The sequence below is a fragment of the Lemur catta genome, chromosome 22 (genome assembly GCF_020740605.2).
Source record: "Lemur catta isolate mLemCat1 chromosome 22, mLemCat1.pri, whole genome shotgun sequence".
Classification (NCBI taxonomy): Eukaryota; Metazoa; Chordata; class Mammalia; order Primates; family Lemuridae; genus Lemur; species Lemur catta.
This window is the reverse complement of record NC_059149.1, coordinates 8587914-8610089: the sequence shown is the minus strand read 5'-3', so window position 1 is coordinate 8610089 and position 22176 is coordinate 8587914. Positions and strand designations below refer to the sequence as shown.

Genomic DNA, 22176 nt, shown 5'->3' with positions numbered 1-22176 from the left:
TGTGTGTGTGCTGGAGGCAGAGGAGCGAGCGGAAGGGAGGATGGTGAAATATAAACAGAGTTGGTTTTCTATTAACCTCTGCCCCAACCCTGTTCCTCTGGGGGTGGAGGTGGCACTGCGCGCAGTTCCCGTTGTTCTGGTGACCTGGGGCTCCGCGTCCATCCCTTTCCCGCCTTCTTCACTCCAGGGTGGACCCTGCCCATCCCCCAGCTGCCTGGACGAGGAGCAAACACCTCGGAGCGAGAGAGACTCACCGGGAGCGGAGACGGAGGAGGGACAGGCTCCTTATCAGGCAGGAGTTGGGACACAGGGGTAAATGACCTTGCCGGTGCAGCCCCAGGTGAGAGGAGAATGCCCCAGAGCAGGAAGGGGCGAATTTACAGACTGGGCGGCTCATAGGCGAAGGCAAAGTCCTGGTGGCACTGATGTGGGGAGACCAGCCACGGCACCGATTAATGCGGACATCTTTGCTGCAGGTCTTCTGGGCTCCCAGGGCTGTGGGCAGCGCAGAGAGGGGCCCGTCAGGCCCCTGGCTCCAAGGAGCTCGCTGTCGAGTTGGGGCATCCAGCCGGCCTCACCTCCTCGAGGACTGGGGCTGTGGGCTGGTCACCTGGCAGGGCCTGTCCCAAGGAAGGTGCTGGAGAAAGGCCAACCACCTGAATGAATGAAATGGAAAAAGTGGTGGCACAGGGTAGCGATGACAACAAGCTCAGAGAATGAGATGCAGAATGATGGAGGAGAACTGCCAGTTGTGGGAAGGTGGGGAGTCGTCAGAGAAATGGGTTTTGAGCCATATCTTGAAGGATTTGGCTCGTCGGGAGCTATAACGAGTAGGGGTGGGAGGTGCTGCAGGGCAGAGATTGAGCACAGAAGTGCTGGGGTTGAGACGACGTGGTTTCCAGTCCCGGCTCAACTCTGAACAGCTGTGTGCTTTGGGGTAAGTCACTTAACTTTTCTGAGCTTCATTTATCCATATGTAAGATGGAAAGAAATGGTACCTACCTCACAGGATTGTTGTAAAGATTACCTAAAATATCCCCCATAAAGCACTTAGCATGCTGGCTTTTTAGTATTAACTACAAGGACATAAAGCAGGAAAACATGGTACATTTGTATGCAAAGCAACAACTTCTGTTTTGCTAGAGAAAAATAGATTTATTTAGGGAATAGAAGGCTTTACATTTTATGATGGGGCTAGACTATGTAGGGTCTTGAATGCCAGCTTCAGAAAATGAGCTTTATTGGACGAGGAGATAATAAGAATTAAGTGACCCTTTGGGATCGTGGAGAGTTATTCCTTTTGCTCTAGCTAGTTCTGTCGAGTCATGCTCACGTTGGTAGCATCTCTGCGTGTATACGACATACTGCTTTCTTCCAGTTATTTTTATTTATTTATTTATTTTTTTGAGACAGAGTCTTGCTGTGTTGCCCAGGCTAGATTGAGTGCTGTGGCATCAGCCTACCTCACAGCAACCTCAAACTCCTGGGCTCAAGTGATCCTACTGCCTCAGCCTCCTGAGTAGCTGGGACTACAGGCATGCACCACCATGCCCAGCTAATTTTTTTCTATATATATTTTTAGCTGTCCAGATCATTTCTTTCTATTTTTAGTAGAGACGGGGTCTTGCTATTGCTCAGGCTGGTCTCGAACTCCTGACCTTGAGCAATCCACCCACCTCGGCCTCCCAGAGGGCTAGGATTACAGGTGTGAGCCACCGCACCTGGCCTCCAATTATTTTTTAATAAGTTTCAGACATCATGACTACCATCTAAATTTGGAAATTACCAGGAAATCTTTGGACTCTGTGAGCAAAGAAGTTATTAGAAATTAAAAGGGAAAACACTTGGAATTTTAAAAATTGTCCTAATTCGCGGATTTGCCTGGCTTTGCTTGCAGTAAGGCACAGGAGGCAGGAAGAGATAGATGTGCTGTTCCCGGCTCTGCTTCCACCTGCCTGGAGTCAGCTGGAGCCCTTTGCCACTCCCTGAGCCCTGTGATACGTAGGAAAGAAACCTTCACCATGGCTGCCTTTCTAGAAGGTGGCGTAGAAGTAGACATCAAAATCTAAAATATGCAGCTCCTTTGGCCCAGCCTCTCCATTTCTGGGAATTTATCTTAAGAAAATAATCAGACAAGAATGTCTGTTTTTGTCTTGTTTAGAATAGCAAAGACATGAAAACAGTTTTAAATACCCGTTAACATGGTATTGATTTTTTAAAATGGGGGTTTATTTATTCAATGGAATGTTAAGCAGTTATTTAAAATTATGGCTCACTTTTATATGTGTGGCCATTGACAGTTATCCCGCGATAGAACGTCAAAAAAAAAAAAATTAGCAGGTTTCAGGACAGCATATTTGTTTTTGTTTTTGTTTTTTTTTGAGACAGAATCTCACTTTGTTGCCCGGGCTAGAGTGAGTGCCGTGGCGTCAGCCTAGCTCACAGCAGCCTCAAACTCCTGGGCTCAAGCGATATTTCTATTTTAATAGAGACGGGGTCTTGCTCAGGCTGGTCTCGAACTCCTGACCTCGAGCGATCCACCCGCCTCAGCCTCCCAGAGTGCTAGGATTACAGGCGTGAACCACTGCACCCAGCCAGGACAGCATATTTGTATGATCAAGTTCATGTAAATTATTTCTGTATTTCTATGTGCATCAAAACTCAGGAAGGCTATAAACCAACCTATTGTAGTGGCAACTTTTGGGAAAAGGATTATGAGTAGATGTTTTGCTGTTTACTATAATATTTCTGTGTTATATGACTTTCTAACAATATATTACCTTTATCACAAGAAAAAATGCATTTCAGGTTTGAATAAAATCCCTGAGGCTTTCTTGTGGGCTTGAAAGGAAAAAAAAATCAGTAAATGGCTTGGAAAGTAACTGATTGGAGAACAAACAACGTGACAAACCGCTACCCAGGAGAGAAGATGTCTTGGTGGTTGGCATCATTCAGATCAATGTCAATTGTAGGAAAATAATTATCCTCATTGTAAATTCCTTTTAAAGATTGTTTCTATCAAACCTACAACTTGGGAGTGAAGCTGGACACGCAAAGTTCAGGCAAATGTTACGAGGATGATTTATGTGGCTCTTCCCTTGGGCTCGGGGTCCCCTGTGAGGTCAGATTTGAGTGGGATCTGGGACTCAGGTGGTTCTCGGAGGCTGTGTCTGCCGGTGACACGTGTCACGAGGGCAGGACCCCGCAGTGAACTGGGGGGGGGGGCTGGTGGTGCGTGAGAAACGTGACGACTGCAATCCTTTGCCGGGTCCTTGTCCCGGCAGCAGCAGACGCCTTCACCCCGCACATCAACAAGCAGGTATTTAACTGGGCACTGAGTACAGACCCCACGGGGCTGAGGACACAGAGCGGCGGTTGGCACAGCAGGCTGCCGACCGACCCACACGTGACAGAATGGAGGGTGGGGGGACGGGGAGGGCATCCACGCTGGGGATGGTGACGACTGGGCCGCACCTCACTCCCTGCCTGCGGTGCCGTGGCCGTGGTTTCTGAGGCAGGCATGTGGTGCCCCTGAGACCTGGAATGTCTGAGGTCAGGTGTGACGCAGCTTTGCGGGGGGACAAAAAGCAAGGGCGGTGAAGACAGGCCCAGCTGGGGTTTGAATCCTGGCTCTGCTGTTTACCAACTTTGTGGCTTTAGGCAAGTTACTAAATCATTCTAATTTCTTCACTTGCTGAGAAGAAAACAAAAAACCAAAAACCAGTTACAGCATAAGGTCATAGAAGTAAGGCACTTTGCATCAAGTCAGTCCTTTTTAGTAACTTTTCCAGGTAGGTGTTATCATGCCCACTTTACAGAAAAGGAAACTGAGGCTTAGGAAAAATGTGAAGTCTAACTCCAACGCTTAAGCTCTTGCCTAACAGTTAGGAGGAGTCGGAGGAGGAGAGTGAGAAGGAAGCGATGGCTTGAGAGGGATGACTTCTAAAAGGCAGAGGCACAGTGGCATCTCTGGGACGGAGGATTCGGGAGAAATGGGGAGAAAAGTCCATGTTTCTGCATGGGGCAGGAGCCTGGAGGACCAGGGTGGGAAGAGCCTGGGAGAGCAGGGGGTCAGGTGCCCTGGGTCAGGAAAGGAGCACACACTGGCTGCCTGTTCAGGGATCCACACACACATATAGAAGCCATATATATACATATATGTATGTATATATACACACACACATATATATATACATATATACATGTATATGTGTGTGTGTATATATATACATATACATATATATATATATATATATATATATATATATTTTTTTTTTAAGACAGAGTCTTGCTCTGTTGCCTGGGCCAGAGTGAATGCCATGACATCAGCCTAGCTCACAGCAACCTCAAACTCCTGGGCTCAAGCGATCCTCCTGCCTCAGCCTCCCAAGTAGCTGAGACTACAGGCATGCGCCACCATGCCCGGCTGATTTTTTTCTATATATATCTTTTTAGTTGGCCAGCTAATTTCTTTCTATTTTTAGTAGAGACGGGGTCTCGCTCTTGCTCAGGCTGGTCTTGAACTCCTGACCTCAAGCGATTCTCCCGCCTCGGCCTCCCAGAGTGCTGGGATTACAGGCGTGAGCCACCACACCTGGCCTATATATATATATATTTAAATGAAGATTGTTCAGAAAGCTTGAAAACAAACACCTGCTCTGAAACAGGCCTGCGTGTGCTGCTGCTGACAACTCCCTGCTGGAGGGGTTGCGCCGGAAAGAGGCCCCCAAAACTCAGCAGCCGGGGGGGCGGGTGGGGAAAGGACGCAGGCTGAGCCCTCGGTTTGGCGGGGGAGGGGCAGCTGTCTCCGGAAGGCGAGGGGACGACAGGTGTGCACACAGGCAGGTGCGGCCACGTGGCTTATGGTGGCTTAGCGCAGTGTCTAATGTCCCCTGCCAGCCGTGGGCCGTGTGAGAGCCTCAGTTTCCACTTTAGACAGAGATACCGCTGGTGTATGTGAAGCCACCGGCGTGTGGCTGCGGAGCGAGTCTATGGACAGGCGCCGGCTCCCTCGCCCTTTTGTGGGTCCTCGGAGCCAGGGCCTCCGTGTGGCAGGCGTCTTGCATCCTGATACGCTGGCAAGGAGAGGACAGTCAGTCAAACCGCAGCGCTGCCAACGTCCTTCCCTGCCAACCCCGCTTCCTGGCAAGGCCTACCTGGCCAACTTCTGTCTGGGCAGGTGAGCTGGCAGGCAGCAGATGGGTGAGTTATTTTTAGCTCTCGCCCAGGATGACGTATGTGACTTCCGAGGCCACATACCTGGGTCTGAGCTTATCAGACGCATGCGCACACACCCGGTGTGCCGTGGAGAAGGAAGTGCGGTGGGATGATGCCAGGACAGGACCCTCTGCCCGGAGCGGGCTGAGCCTTCGCTGAACCGGTGGGTCGAGGTCCCAGCCTTTGGAGGTTGATTCCTGAAGGTGACACCTTCTCACACAGCTCTGTGGCTTTGCCGGAACCATCTCTCCCCATATTTTTTGTTCTTAGGTCCTGATGAATTCCTACCAATTTCCCCAAACCTTTTCCTGGGGCAATGTTTGCTATCCCAGGTGGGCTGCCACATCCCCCACTAGTGCAAACAGCTGCCTCTTCAACCAAACCAGGGCCCTGCTGAGGCCAGGGGCCCTGCCTCCCTCGTTGCACAGTACCCGGCAGATGGTGGGTGTTGACAAAAGAATCAGTTATATACATTTGTCAATTTTGTGACATTTCTCCTCCCTCCTGGCCCCCACAAAGTATCCTTTGATTTTGCATTCATTTCTTTTTAAGTGAAAATGAATTCGAATTGCTTTTGTTTTGAGAATTTCACAGCCACCCACTGAAGCCTTTGGGGACCTGGGGAACCCAAAAGACAAGAATGAGAATCTCTGTCCCTCATCTTGGGATCAGAAGGTGCATGTCCCTGAGTTGTCTGTCGTCAGCAGGGTGGGGGTAACCCAAACAGCGCCAGCCTGCCGTGTGCCTGTGGCTGACCTGCCCCTGGCAGAAGTGCCCATCCTGGATGGGTCACTGGCAGGTGGGCTGCGGCTGGGTCTCCCCCAAAAGAGCTGCCTTCAGCTGCCCAGCAGCTCCAGGAGCTCAGGGTCATGCTGGGATGTCCCCTCAGAGTTCAGGTGGCCATCTAGCGTGTGGGGCCTCCACCGTTCCAGGCTTGACTAACACTGAGTGGATTTGAATGTCCGAACGGCTGGGGCTGGTGTGTGCCTCTTCAACCCCCAGGGACCTCGTGGGGCGGCCTTAACAAGGTCAGGCGGTCAGGGCAGAAGGGAGCAGCCCTGGGAAGCTCTCGGCTACGTTTGGAGGCCTCCACCCTGGACCACGTGGCTCTTCTGCTCTGGTCCTGGCCGTCCTGTGGGCAGTGCATGAACTGACTCAGTCCCCACTGCCTCGGAGGGGCCAGGGTCCCCTCTGAGCCGAGTTTCTAAGATGCTCCAGAGAAGGTGCCTGGAGAAACAAGGACCTGTCCAGCGGGTGTGCAGGTGACAAATACGGCAAGAAAAGGAAGATGGAAGCCCCGACTCAGACTGAAGGATCCTCCTCGTCACAATCTTGGAGCCCGATTTTCCAAGAGCCTGATAATCTCTAGGGCCTGGGGGTGAGAACTCGCCTGAAGTCCTATCCCCGATTTTCCTCGTTGCATCAACAAAACGAGATACCAGAAGCTCCGAGAACATGTTACTTCAGAGGGTGAAATTACAGACTCGTAGCAGTGAAAACGGCTATTTGCAGTAATGACTATTCTAGCACGGGTTGGAAAAGCCTAGTAAATGTTGCCCTTGTTTGAAATCTCCCCCGATCCCCACCCCACCACCTCCTGGCGCGGAACAGGTTGGGAGGCAGAGTGGCTATTTTCTGTTTGTGTTTCAGAGCCGAGCTGTCTGGGGCTGCGGTCTGGAAGCGCCTCGTCCCCATCCCGGCCACTGCACCCGGCAGTCAGGAGCCAGCGCTGACCCGGGCTGTGGATAAACATTTGTAAGGCCGAGGGATCCTCAGCTGAGGGGAGAGGGCGTCTTTGTTTGAGCCTCCCAGGGTCACCGTGAGTCCAAAACTGAGTTCGGGGCTGGCCCCTCTAACTCACAGGCATTCAAATGACACAAGGGGCAGAAGCGAGAACAATTTAAATCGGTGGTTCTCAACTTTGCACCTTAGAGTCACTCTGGAGATTTTAATAATCCACATGCCCAGGCGGTTCTCTGGAGGGGCTACTCAGGCATCTGTATTTTCCAGAGCCCCCCGCGTGAGTCCAGCGTGGCCGAGGTCGAGAGTCACTGACTTACATGGTACTTGGAGGTTGTTTCTGCCGCACGTTGTCCCTGTGGCTGCGAGCCCGGGGTGAGGATGCCCAGCCTGATTCTGGGGTGTGAAGGTCCGTATGTCTCATACGACGAGGCCTTGAAACGTAGTCGGAGTCAAGCAGAGCCACGGCGAGCTCTGCTGCACTTTATGGGTAATTTCAGGGATTTTCAAGTGCAAAGTTGGCCATACAAGACTTTCCGAACTTTCACACCCAAGCCCTGCGCGACAGCCCTGCATTCCCTCCCTCAGAGGGCGGTTAACCATTCAGCAATGCCCCGCCGGAATCCGGGCATCATCTTCATCCTCTTGCATCCCCTCAGCGCCCACACTGCTCCCAGGTCTTCCCAGTCTTTCCCTCTGCTCCCTGCCCCTGCGTCGGGTCAGTCCTTCAACTCGGATCTATGACCCTCACCCCCTAACTGCCCCCCCGCCCCCCGTTCCTACTCTCGTCCACGAGAGGCAAGGCAGGCACAAAGCGCCCACGTATCCTCTGCTTAAAATTCTCCAGGGACTCCTCATTGCTTTCCTATGGAAACTTCTCAATATGACCTTCAGCGCTCCAATTGCTAAGCATCTCTGCAGCCTCCTCTCCCTTCACGCCACCTTGAGGACCTACGTGCCCTGCACGCCAACACATAGAATGTGCACGAGCCTTTGCGTATGCTCTCTCCGCTGGGCGTCCTTTCCCTTCCTGGCAGGCTACTTCTTTTTTTTTTTTTTTTTTTTAGAGACAGGGTCTTGCTCTGTTGTCCAGGCTACAGTGCAGTGGCACAATCATAGCTCACCGCAACCTTGACCTCCTGGGCTCACGTGATCCTCCTGCCTCAGCCTCCCAAGCAGTGGGACTACAGGCATGTGCCACCACGCCTGGCTAATTTTTAAAAACTTTTGTAGAGACAGGCTGGTCTCAAACTCCTGGCCTAAAGTAATCCTCCCACCTTGACCTCCCAAAGTGCTGGGATTACAGGTGTGAGCCACCGTGCCCAGCCCTTGTAGGCTACTTCGAACTCATCTCCTAACACCCAGCCCGCGTGTCCATCCTCCCCCTTCCCGGGCTGCATCAGCTGCCTGCCCGCCGTGCCCCTCCCCTGTGTGGCCAGAACACCCTGGGCACTTTCCAACCATACAGGATTGATCTCCTTGTGTTTCTCCCAACTACATTGTGAGCTCCTTGAGGGCAGGAGCTAGGTCTTCCCTTTCTTTGGATCCTGGTGTCTACACAGTTCCTAGACTAAAGAAGCCTTTGTATTCAGTGCCTGAACTTGTTCCAAAACTCCTCAACCCTTTACCCCTTTTCGCTGATTTGAGACCTGGCTCTGACCTGCTTGGCTTGCGCAAAACCCAGAGAGAAGAAAAGTTTGGCTTGGGCCCCCTCCCAATGGAAACTTTCCATTCCGAAGTTGTTTCTCCTTTCTTTGAGGCTCCTTTTAACTGTTCCCAAGTCCCTCATTCCCAGGAACTCTCACATTCTTTCTCTCCCTATCAAAATACTCTCTCAGAATAAGTACATTTGCTCTGGAACACAACTGCCGTTACCTTTCCCAGGCTTCTTTGTCTTTTAGCAGAAAAAAATCAATGAAATTAATTTCTAATTGTGGAAATTTCAGGCCATAGGAGGAGAAGACAGAGAAAAAGTTTTGAGGGTAAGACAGCCTTCTACAGAGACTTTCCCCTAAGACTGCCATGTGTGCTCTTTTTTTAGAGGATTGGAAAAGGGGGACGTTTACCCATTTCTGCAGGCTGCAAGAAGAACAAAGAGACGTGGGATTTTTCAAGCTTGGTTTCTTGGCTGGCCCCTTCCCTACCTCCCTGTGGGGATTCTCTGTGGGGAAGGTGTGTCCCGGGGCTTGCAAAAGGTGAGGATCCAGACAATGAGATCTGCCCTTGACACTGAGAAGTGTCACAGCAAAAGGCAAGGAATGAGAAGTAAGAAAGCTGGGAGAGAACAGGGAGGCAGCCCTCAGGCCCCAGTGGAGGTGCTGAAGGGAACAGAAGGGAGACAGTTGTCACCAGGGGGCAGAGTGAAGGGCAGTGAGCACAGGGGAAGTGGGCTTTCTGGGGGCAGCATCCACGAAACACCTGGTGCAGAAGTGCAAAAAACACAGAGGCCACCTTCAGACTTCCAGCCAGTGCCGAGCGGCCTTTGGGCCAGGACACCAAGGTGCTTATTCCTGTGCCATGTGTGTGGCTGTCCCATCAGAAGTGTGTGCAGCCACTTCTGGGCAGCGTCCAGCCTTGGCTACACGGCAGGGCTCTCAGACCTACTCAGCACCTACTGTCCCTTCACTGTGGCAGCTGCATTCCCCTCCACCCCCTGCAGAGGCAGGACACCAGGCAAACAGGCACGATAGCTCCAAGGGGCTCCGCAGATGCCCGCACTTTCCTTCTCCCCGTATTCTCTTACACTTTGCCCACACCCCCTAATTCCTTATTACGATTTTGTCTCTTTGTCTCAAGACACTCTATCTTGCAAGGATGCAAATATCCTAACATCCTCTTGAGTCATGGCGCTGTGGTGTGTGCTTGCCTGATGCTAACCGGGTGGGTTTCCATCTGGGGGGAGCAGAGGGACGATGGAGCTGCGTGGGCAGCAGGTGCCACCGGATGAGGGGACAGCAGGTAACTGAAAGGGTCTGTGTGGGGACTGTGAAGACCAAAAACTCCAGTCGGCCTCTGGCTGCAACGATCCTAGCTTCCGAAACCCTGTCGGGAAGTTTGGGCTGGTGAAAGATTTTTGTACCAATTCCAAATGTGAGGGGACATTTTTGAAATTGTAGTTTGGGCACTGAAATGTTATAATTTCCTGGCCCATTTGGATGATTTATGGCAGCGGTTCCCAACCTTTTTGGCACCAGGGACGGGTTTCATGGAAGACAATTTTTCCACGGACAGAGGGTGGGGACAGGTGGTTTTGGAATGATTCAAGTGCATTACATTATTGTGCACTTTATTTCTATTATTATTACATTGTAATATATAATGAGATAATTATACAACTCACCATAATGCAGAGTCAGTGGGAGCCCTGAGCTTGTTTTCCTGCAACTAATGGCGCCGCTGATCCGGCAGGAGGCGGAGCTCAGGCGGTGATGCCGGTGATGGGGAGCGGCCGTAAATACACCTGAAGCTTTGCTGACTTGCCCTCTGCTCACCTCCTGCCGTGCAGCCGGTTCCCAACAGGCCACGGACCAGGACTGTCCCACCGCCTGGGGAACTGCAGATTTATAGGATCAAAACATTTTAAATGGAAACTGTTCTGGAACGTCCAGGTTGCTCGGGGGACATCCTATGGTAGTCAGTGACGGGGAGGGGGTCCCTCTGGTAGTGGCCATCGGCCAACCTCTGTCTCATTCTTTATTCCCTAAGCATAGAGCAGATGGGGCATCATGCCCAGCCAGCAGTCCTGTCTTGGTCAGTGTGACTGTCCTCCCAGCTCAGGCTCTGTTGCTGCTCCAAGATTTCAGCAAAATGGGTGAGAAGCCCGGAGCTTTTCTGCTCTCCTTGCCTCGTGCTCTCATCATGAGTTTTTCTTCCGTGGGAAAGAAAAGAAGAAAAGAAGTAGAATAAAGGACTGGGTGGGGCGAGAAACCAGCAAAACACAAACAGAATGGGAACACACTAACCAAAACCTCCTCTGAACTTCTTGGAGGAGAACGCAAGTGTCTGGTTTTCGGCAAACAGCCTGTGACCAGCCTGAAGCCTGGTTTGCATTTCTTGGGAGAAAGGCAGGGGTTCTCTAGTTTTCTGGTGGAGAAAGAAGTCAGGTAGAATATAAGATATTATGAAACATTCTGAAATGTCCCACATTTCTGTCTAGATCTGTCCTATGCTTGGAGGCTCAGAGGAAGGTCTCTCTCTTCCTTACTGGCAGATGTCATCTCTCCATAAAGAGAGTATGAAGTCACCACCGTGCACATGTGCCAGTCTTGCCTGTGACTAGGCTCCTGCTTGCTGGCAGGATCAGGGTCTGCCCGTCTCCAGTCTCCCCCATGGTGCAATAGTCCTGTGCATGTAGCAGGTGCTCAGTAAACTTGGCCATGGCCATATTGGCTTCTTGGCGGCTGCAGAGGATTTGAACTTGAAGCCAGGAGGGGCCTCTGGTAGCAAGATCCTCTCCGCAGAGCAGGGAGGCTGTGGGATCATAACCATGTGGGAGCCGGGCTCTCCTGCACACCTGTGTTTCCGTGTGACCTTGGTAGAGGCACCTTGTTCCTCTGCCACGTCCTCTCCTGGCCTCGCAGCTTCCGCCGCTGCACACACAGGCTGTCCCATCTGTGCACAAAACCCTCCAGATTCTGGGATGAAACATAGTTCTGCCCAGGTGCAAACGATTGCTACTTTACCACTGCAGACATCCTCCCTCTTTCCTTTTAAGTAGTCTTTGAAATTAAACTAAAAACGAAATATTTGCACAGAGATTTCCCCAAGGCCATTTTTAATACACCTGGTAATCAGCACTGACTTTCAAAAGCATGCTTATTATTGCCCTAAAAATTATTGCATCATTTGACGGTAATCCTCTTGTGAAGGTTTTAGATGAAAATTTTTTTATTAAAAATGTTTTTTAATGAGGCTTTTTTTCTTCCTTTTTCATCTGAAGGGGAGAGCTACCTCACCGTTACCGTTAACTTAAATGGGAGGAGACTTCCTTGACTGTGAGCTACGTTTTTCTTCTGAGGGCCTTAACACGATCTCTGCACCCAGGAGAAATGCCACTTCTGCGTCTTAGGCGGAACTGGGGTGCCGAGGCTGGGGTGGAGGTTGCCGTTAAGGGCTTCCCTCTCGCTCCTGCAGTGACCAGGCCCGGAGGCGGGCGAAGGTCTCCTGAGTCGCCCTTTGCTTTTTAGGAACGTGCCTTTGGGAAAATCGTGTTAGAGGAGAGATTTCTCTTTATCTTTACCTTCCCTGTTCTGCAATTTTTTACTTCACCCACTCCACATCCTTATAAAAGCTATTTAGTAACTATGTTAACTTTATAAAGGGTATTTAGTAACTAAGTAACTATAGAAACCTTGTTAACTTTTGACTGTGTAGTTTTTTTTATTTTATCTTTTTTTTTTTTTTTTTTGAGTGGCATTGTGATGTCCCTCGGGGGATTATCTCTCTCTCCTGCCAGATGCTGGGTGGGTTGTGATCTGTGATTGTTAATCAGATGCCTGCTGTTCCTTAGCCAACAAGCAGGCGCACGAATGTAGCTAGGTTGGTTGGATGCTTCTACTTATTGGTAACATTTTCATTGAACTCTTATTTAACCAGATTATTTGATATACTCTTAGTTACCAAACTTACTAGATAAAAATGCAGCACCCCCAGTTAAATTTGAATTTCAGATAAACAAACTCTAATAATTTTTAAGCATGTCCCCCAAATCACATGGGATATACTTATGCCAAAAAAGTAGTTGGTGTGTATCAGAAATTCACATGTAACTGGACACTGTGTATTTTTATTTTACGATCCTATCAACATGCCAAGATGCACTCACTTCTGGGAAAAGGTTGGCTGTTGGTCCCACAGCCAGAAGGAATCCAACCAGCCCAACGTTGCTTCCCTGGTTGTCTTAGAAGCAGCTACTGGGTGGGCACGGGGTCACATGGAACTACAGCCCTTCTGAAAGCCTAGATGGGCAAACGCAAGACAAAACAGTGTCCCTTCTGTTGGTGAAGAAGAGGCAGGCCAAGGGTTCTGTTTATTTGGTCAAGGTGGAAATAACTGAGAAGTTTAGAGATGTGTTCCGGGATATGAGGCAAGGCATTTTTCTTTTAGGAGCAAAAGAACCATTAGATGCCGATTAAAATAGTGGCCAACAGGCCAGAACATTATGACATTATGAATTTTCAGTCTCAGGGCAGCGGTGAACGAGGTGGGGAGAAATTCTGCTGGGGCGCAGGAAGGGAGAAGGTGGAGGAGGAATGGCCGGTAGGCAGCGCCGGGCTGGGCCCTGGGAGACGACAGAGGAAGCCCGTCTGCCGGGAAGCCTCGGTCAGGGTCTCCGGAGAGCCGGGCCCCCTGCAAGGCCTGTCACGGACTGGAGGGGTGGCTACTGGGCCAGACTTGGGGCCTCGGCGTTGGATCGTGGATGTTCTCTGTGCATGCGTTTCCCAGACAGGCACCAGTGACCCAACGGGCTTGAGGACATCCCTCACACCACGTTCAGATGGCAGGCCGTCACCCCACCCGTGGCTGAGCACGCTGAGTTCATAGGAGTTTCAATAAATCCTGCCATCAATCATCCCGAGAATTTCACAGTTACAGCATATTGCCCGGTATGTTTCTTTGGGGGATTAAATGTGTCCATTTGCTTATTGTAAACATTAATAATAAGGCTCTTCTGGCGATATCCTCAAAACCTAGAAGTGGCCCAGACCTATGTTGACTTGCAGGAGGGCACACCGTCCAGGGGAGAACCCCGGGGACTCTGCCCTCCCAGCGGTCCCACCTCCACGAAGTCATTGAGGAACAGTCAAGACCCCTAATGAAAGTCAGGTGCACTTTCATGGCCAGCGGGGTGGGCCAGCTGGGCGTGGTCTTAGGCCCTGCCCAGCGACTCCTCTGAATTTCTCTGCTTGCTGATGCCTCAAATTCAGTTCTTAGCCCCGGGAGCAAGTCTCTTTTAGGGTGAATGAGGGCGGTAAGGAAAGGGTGGAAGATTTTAGGCACCTGAAAATTGGATCCTAACTGTAGGTAAATATTTCAGCAGGAGAAAAGAGACTGAACCCAGAACACAGATTTTGGAGTCTGCGTAAGTCGCCCCAGGCCGTGTGGTGCAGTGGGGAGCGCACAGACTCGGGAGCTCCACTCCAGGGCTTGGGCCTGGCTCCATCATGTTCTAGCTGTGTGACTTCAAGCTAGTTACCTGACCTCTCTGTGCCCTAGTTTTTTTTTTTATCAATGAAATGAGGATAATAATGAAAACTTCCTTGTAGGTTTGTTACGAGGAATGAAATAATAAAGTGTTTATGATAGAGACAGGCGCAGGATAAGAGTTATGCTAGAGTTAGCTGTTGGTATCCGAACCCCGCGGTTTCCCTTCAGCTGTCTGCCCGGGCACTGCAGGCTGTGTGTGGCTCAAAGGCTACCGCTGGGTCTCATGACATTTAGGAAGATTTGGAGGAGTTAGTGTTTTTTTATTCCCAAAGGATTTTTAATTATCTCTATGAAACTATGGGAAAATACCTTCTAAGACACTGGCATATTTATAGATCAAGAAACCCTGGGTTTCAGGAGCCCGGGGCATCCTTTCAGTGATGGCTGCACTGAGCCCCCCAGGGCACTGGGGGGACGTCTGGGGCTGCAACAGCCTAGGAGGCAGAGGTCGGCTTTTACGGGGCTGAGTTAGACCAGAGGCTCTTGCCGAGGGGAGAGCTGTGCCTCAGTCTACAGCACTGGTTCCAAAAGCATGGTCCCCAGACCAGCGGCATCAGTGTCACCTGGGAACCTGTCACAGCTGCAAATTCTTAGGCCCATCCCAGACCTACCTAATTAGAAACTCTGGGGCCCGAGACCAGAAACCTGTGGTTTGACACGTCCTCCAGGTGAGTCAGAGGCTTGCTCACACTTGAAAACCTGGCCTGTAGGATGAGTAAAGCCAAGGGTCAGATAACCGAGGTGAAGCCAGAGCCGGGAGACTGGGGGAAAGGAAGACGGAATCTGAGCCGCATCAGGGAACAGAGTTTCTGGGAAATTGCTCTGCACACGGGTGGCTGTTTCCAGCCAAACTTTATCTTCTGCAGGTGCAGCCTGGGAGAGGGTTGGGATAACTTAAAGGGCCAGAAGCAAAGCAAATAGGTAGAGAGGTATTTGCAGGAGTTTTTGCAGGTCATTCTGACCCCCTTGGGATTACAACTTGTGGTCTGTCACCTCCTCTGCATTCAGAAGGGTTCATTTTCCTCAGTGCCTTTCTGAGAGGGCTGGTCTGGCTCGGACTTGGCTTATAGAACCAGAATTTTGCCACTGGCTATGTCTGGTCCCCTCACCCAGTGCAGCCATCAACTCTGCAGCGTTCCTGATACAGGTCGGGTACCCCCTTCAATGCCACAGCTAGGGGGATGCATTCCATTTGTGGCAAGTCCTTCCTTTGCATGGCCCACAGCACCTGTCCCTTTGCAGATAGTGAGTGCTCACGCACAGTATCTGAAGCGCTAAGTGGCTTATGTTGAACAGACATCTGATCCTTCCCACTCTCCCCTCCGGTTCTGATGCTGCTGGCAAGACCTGTTCCCCACCCCTCCATTTGAGCATGTCTCTTCTGCTTCCATGGTCTCTTCTGTAGGAGAAATGTACCCTTAGTTCCTTCCAAAGTTCCCCATATGAATTGGCTTGCAGAGAAGGAAGACTGCGAGTAAAATGACTAAGGAGCAGAGAGGTGCTGAAAAGGCCCAGAAAACCAAATTGTGCACAGCATTAGAGGGGCTGAGTTGGGTACAGAGGAGAATGGCTGGAGGTAGAGCTAAGCTTGAGGCTGACGAGGTAATTCAGGATCTAAGCCCACGGCAACCACTGGGGAGTTCTTTTTCTGAGGGCCCCGGTGTCTGACCAGGGCCGGGAGTATTGGGTGGGAGTTGAGCGGGACTAGTAGGGCCAGGTGAAAATTATGGTCATTAGAACCCCATGTCCTTGGTCTGGGAACTGCTGCCAAGTCAGGGCTTAGCAGTCCTGTGCTTCACAATTGGAATTTTGGACCTAACTCCAGGGCTTTGCCTAATCCTTATTAAATTTAATCTTGTTTGTCCTCATCAGTCGAAACCATTTGAAACTCGTTTTTGGAATATGTTATCTGTCCCTTTTCAACTTTGTGTCATGCTGGAAATTTATACACTGACTTTGATCTCTGTGTCTAAATCAGCGACTAAAGTGTTGACCAAGGAGCTCATCAGAGACTGCCTTTCAAATGGAAACCTGTATTAAGCATCACCGTCAGCTATAGGCTGTTCCACTAGCTGTCTGTTCATTTATTCATGTGTTCATGGGTAAAATGCTGTTCAGGTGATGGTGGCATTTTGTTCTGATGGCGCTGGGAAGAGGACAGTGCCCTCCATGTCCACAGGTCCTTCTAAGGAACTGATCCTGCTTGGGGCAGCCTTAGGCCACAGCGTTTTATACTGTGAGACCCAGCCTTCCTCCAGCTGCATGTGGTTGCACCTGACTCAGCGGCTGAGTCATGGGCTGCCCGTGGTTGGTGGGAGGCGTGGGGTGAAGAGCCCTGCCATAGAGGGTTGAGCTGGTCCAACCAAGAACCCATTCCCAGGAATTTGAATTTAAAAAGATGGAGAGGCCAGGTATTTAACAGGAGGGAGTTGATGCTGACATATTACCCAGAGAGGCAATAAACTTATTAATATGGGGTCACAAAGTGTCTGAACAAACAAACTACAAGAAGCGACAGTTATGAGAAGGATCAGACTTTAATGTGTCAATATGGGGAACTAATATAATTTGAGAACTCTTCTGCTACAAAACACCTGGAAATCCTAAATATGATATATCAAATATCCCTTTAAACATATAACTGAGCTTATATAAAAAAAGCAAAAGAAATCCTCAGGGCCAAAATTAAAGAGTGAACGGAAAATCAGGCTGATAAATATGTGATCAGAGACCATGGCAGCTGTGGTAGGAACGTGGCTGGTTATCAGACCTGGTTATGGCTGAGGGTTGGGTCTGAACCTCCTTGGAGACACATCCCTGGGCCTGCTCAGGCAGAGGGGTTGGAGTTGAGGCTCTTGCTTAAAGCTAGAATCATTTATGAGCTACGTGCACAGTAAAATAATGGTCTAAAACATATCCACCCACCAGCAGAAGGGGCCAAGAAGGATGCTTGTCTGCTGTGACTTGGTTCTGGATGGGAAGAAGTGCCCCCTGAGAATTTGTAGTCACAGCCTGTACCTTGGCTGAGTTTGGCTCTAATTTCTACTACCTGGGTGGTCTAGGCATCCTCGAGCTAAGATGTTAATGTTAACGTGGCCCAAGCTGACAATGCTCGCAGCCTGGAGAGACTGGCAGCCGCAAACACAAACCCCACCGGAATGACACAGCCCCAGCCCCAGCTTTCCCCAGATGCAGTCCCACTGCACGTGGGCTCACAGTCAGAACCTCACCCAGAAACAGTCCATCATGGGCGTGTGTCCCTGGACAGGACTGAGAACTTCAGAAAATGGAATGCTTAGATAGGAATTTTTTAAAATGTATGCTCAAAATGATGAAAGACATAAATGAAGTAATAAAAAATGCAAGAAAAGAGAAATATGTGATGAAAACATGACGGGCATATGAGATGAAAAATATGGATACTGAAATTAAAATATTATAGTTGCATGAAACAGCACATTTATACAAAACAGAAGACAATAAATAGCTGGGCATGGTGGCTCACACTGTAATCCTAGCACTTTGGGAGGCTCAGGAGGGAGGATTGCTTGAGGCTAGGAGTTTAACACCAGCCTGAGCAAGAATGAGACCTCATCTCTACAAAAAATAGAAAAATTAGCCAGGGATGGTGGTGTGCACCTGTAATCCTAGCTACTTGGGGTGGGGGGTTGAGGCAAGAGGATCGCTTGAACCCAGGAGTCTGAGGTTGCAGTGAGCTATGATGGTACCACTGCTCTCTAGCTAGGATGACAGAGTGAGACCCTGTCTCAAAAAAAAAAAAAAAAAATAGTAATAATAAACTAAAAGCTAGAGCTGAAAAAATTGTCTAGAATTCATTGCAAAGGGTTAACAAGATATAAAATATTAAAAAGATGTTAAGAGATACAAGAGATAGGCTAAAATGTTTCAATATATATCTAACAGAAGTTCCAGAAAGAAAAATAAATAAAAAGAACAGTGGAAAGCCAACATTTTAAGGGGTAATGACTGATAATCTTCCAAAGTTGATGAGAGACATGACTCATAGATTCAGAAATCCCATTGGTCCCAGACAGAATAAATCAAACTAAATCCACCACTGGACACATTGTGGTAAAAGTGCAGAACCTCAGAGACTAAAAGGAAATCTTAAAAACAACCAGAGCATCCTTCAAGGGAACAGAAATTAGACTATTATCAGATTTCTCAACCATAATAAATAGAAGCCTGAAAATCATGTAGTAAAATGTTCAGAGTGCTAGTAAACACATTTTTATACCTGGCTAAACTATCATTCAAGAGTTAGGGGCAAAATAAAAACATTTTCAGAACAAAGACTGAGAGACAATAACACTCTCACTGAAGGAATTAGAGGATGTACTTCAGGAAGAAAAATAATTGAAAATAGAAGGAAGGATTAAATTGCCAGAAGAAATGATAAACAAAGAAATTAGTGAATGTACAGTTGTTCCTTTGTACCTGAGGATTCCACATTTGCGGATTCAACCAACCACCAATCAAAAACATTTTAAAAACCAAGTACAACAGTAAAAAATAATACAAATGAAAAATTAAATTAACAACTATTTATATGGTATTTACATTGTATTAAGTGTTATAAGTAATCTAGAGAAGGTTTAAAGTACACAGGAGGTTGTGTGTAGGTTATATTTAAATACTATGACATTTTATATCAGGGACTTCAGCATCCTTGGGTTTTGGTGACTGCAGGGGCCCTGGAACCATCCCCCTCAGATACCCAGGGATGACTGTACATGAAAATCTGAACAAACATTGACCAAATAAAACAAAAACTATGGTGATGACTAACTTGGGAGGTGTAACAAGAAGTACTGGATTATGGACACCTACTTAAAATGTGGGCAGACATGATTGGAGTTAGAATGCTAAAATCCTGGTATTTTTTAGTGAGGGGCTAGAGACATTGATGTAGGCACATATGCACGCCATGGCAGGCATGGAAATGTACTGCCTGACTCTCCATTCAAGAAAGGGCTTGCTGCCCAGGTGTGAGGATACCTGACACCTCCAGTTTTCAGGCCAAGGTCATGCTATTCTTAGAGCAGCTTCTGGCCAGTGACTGAGCAAGGTGGTAGCAGCTCAGGTGGTGGAACTGGGACCGGCATTACCACCTGAAACTCCCCTCTGCCCAATTCTGCTTCCTCCTTTTCCTGTTCACGGTGTTACACCCCAAATCCTTCTGCTCACCTAATTCCATCTAGTGTCTGCTTCCTGGAGAATCCAAACTTGTGACACGATGTTTGCTAAAAATGGTAGGGAAACACTCAAAAAAAAATAGAAATATAAAGTATAACTTCTAAAATAGTAGAGAGGAGGAAAATTGAATTAGTGTGGAGTAAAAAAAAATCAGTGAAAACAAAAACATAATATAACATGGTAGAAATAAATCTAACTATATCATGCCAGTTAAAAAACAGATTATCGAGCCAGGTGCAGTGGCTCATGCCTGTAATCCCAGTAACTAAAGAAGTTGAGGCAGGAAATCAGTTGAGGCCAGGAGTTTGAGACCAGACTGGGCAACATAGTGAGACCCTGTCTCTAAAAAAATGAAAAAAATTAGCTGGGTGCAGTGGCTCACACCTGTAGTCCCACCTACTTGGGACGCTGAAGTTGGAGGATCACTTGAGTCCAGGAGTTCAAGGCTGTAGCAAGCTGTGATCACCCCACTGCACTCTAGGCTGGGTGACAGAGTGAGACTCCTCCTTAAAAAAAAAAAAAAGATCCAGAGATTCTCAAATACTGCATGATCTCACTTGTATGTGAAATCTAAAAAAGCAAAACTTATAGTAGTGAGTAGAAAAGTGGCTACCAGAGGCCAGGGGCTGGGGGAGATGAGGGTGGGAATGGGGAGATGTTGACCAAAGGGTGCAAAGTTCCAGTTAGACAGGAGGAGCCAGTTTTCAAGATCTATCACACAGCACGGTGACCACAGTTACTAATAATAATGTATTGCATATTTCAAAATTGCTAAGAGATTTTTTTTTTTGAGACAGGATGTCTGTCACCCAGGCTAGAGTATAGTTGTGTCATCATATCTCACTTCAACCTCAAACTTCTGGGCTCAAGTGATCCTCCTGCCTCAGCCTCCTGAGTAGCTGGGACTACAGGTGTGCACCACCATGTCTGGCTCTTTGTTTTTTGCTTTTTTCTTTTTATTTCAGGATATTATGGGGGTACAAACATTTTGGTTACATGTTATGACTTTGCCTCACCCAAGCCAGGATAAGAGGCATGCCATTCTCCCATACAATGCTCACCACATCCCTTAGTTGTGAGTTTACCCACCCCACCCCAACCCTCAATGAATATTACTAACGTGTGAGCACCTTAGTGTTGATCAGTTAGTGCCAATTTGATGGCGAGTACACGCGGTGCTTATTCTCCCATCCGTGTGTTACCTCACTTTGGAGGATGGGCTCAAGCTCTATCCAGGATAACATAAGAGGTGCTAGATCACCATTGTTTTTTGTAAATGAGTAGAATTCCATGGTGTATATATATATATATATATATATATATATATATATATACATATATATATATATATATATATACCGTATTTTATTAATCCACTCATGGATTCATGAGCACTTGGGTTGTTTCCACATCCTTGCAATAGTGAATTGTGCTGCCTTAAACATTTGCATGCAGATGTCTTTATTATAGAATGTCTGTTCCTTTGGGTAGATGCCTAATAGTGCTATTGCTGGATCAAATGGTATTTCTATTTTTAGCTTTTTGAGGTATCTCCAAATTCTTTTCCACAGAGGTTGCACTAGTTTGCAGTCCCACCAGCAGTGTAAGAGTGTTTCTGTCTCTCCACATCCACGCCAGCATCTGTTGTTTTGGGACTTTTTGATAAAGACCATTCTCACTGGGGTTAGGTGATATCTCATTGTGGTTTTGATTTGCATTTCCCTGATGATTAGAAATGTTGAGCATTTTTTTATATGTTTGCTGCATGCCTGGCTCTTTGGCCCAGGATTATAGGAGGGAGCCACCCCGCCCAGTCTAAAAGAATAGATTTTAAATGTTCTCAAATTCCCCTCTGGTGGGAGGTTACTTTTCACTCTATACTCATTTGTATTTTTTTTCTCTCTAATTTAAAGAATTATCATTCAGTAAAATTTACTTGTTTTTTCCTTTCGGCGTACAGTACTGCAAGTTTTAACGTGTACAATTTGGGTAATCACCACTATGAGGAAGACACGGAACAGCTCCATCACCCCAAACCTCCCTGTGCAATTCCCCTACGTTCCCATCCTGCTCCCAGACCTGACCCCCGGCAACCGCTGCGCCGGCCTTCAGCACTGTGGTTTTGTCTTAGTTTGACTTTTGTGATTTTTTTCATTTTAAAAAATCATGCACATGTATTATCAATTAAAAACTAAATACGTTTTGTTATCCATTATCTAAATACTACCTGTTCCTTGAGGTGTTTTCTAACCTCCCCCCCATCCCCAGCTAGACAGATAATTTCTCCTTCTCTTGAAAACTCCATCCCTTCATTTTTATCTTTTATGGCACACGTTGTACCCTGTCTTGTTTTATAGTCACTTGTGGACATGTTCTAGGGCCTTCCTCCTGAACTGCAAGCTTGAGAGCAGGAAGCTGGTATTAACCACGTTTGCGGTTTTCTATATTTTATGATGCTGTGACATCCGGGGTGCAGGAAGGACTGAGGCTCCCAGGGATGGCTGATTCCTAGAGATAACAACTTCCTCCCTCGCAGGCGCACCTTTGATATGCAAACCAATCAATCCCAACCATCCCTTCACCAGATCCTGAGATCCCAGACACTGTCCCTCTGCTCCAAATCACCCCAGGGCCAGGTACTGGACAACCACCCCTCTAGCCCAGAGCCTGACAAATTTATTCATATTACCTAACCCTAAACCTGTTCAGCTGCTTCCCTTGCCTCGCGCCTCCCTTTCTGAGATAACCACAGTGAAGGCTCTTGCCCTTGTTTCCTCTTGACCCTGGCGCCTCCTC

General features: G+C 48.3%; 1 long non-coding RNA gene across 1 annotated transcript; it reads left to right on the top strand.

Annotated features, from left to right (window-relative positions):
- Positions 1-893: 893 nt before the first annotated feature.
- On the top strand, positions 894-21589 carry LOC123626669. The gene is made up of 3 exons (XR_006730965.1): positions 894-937; positions 13402-13562; positions 21341-21589. It is a non-coding gene; the product is annotated as an uncharacterized LOC123626669 (long non-coding RNA).
- The last annotated feature ends 587 nt before the right edge of the window (positions 21590-22176 follow it).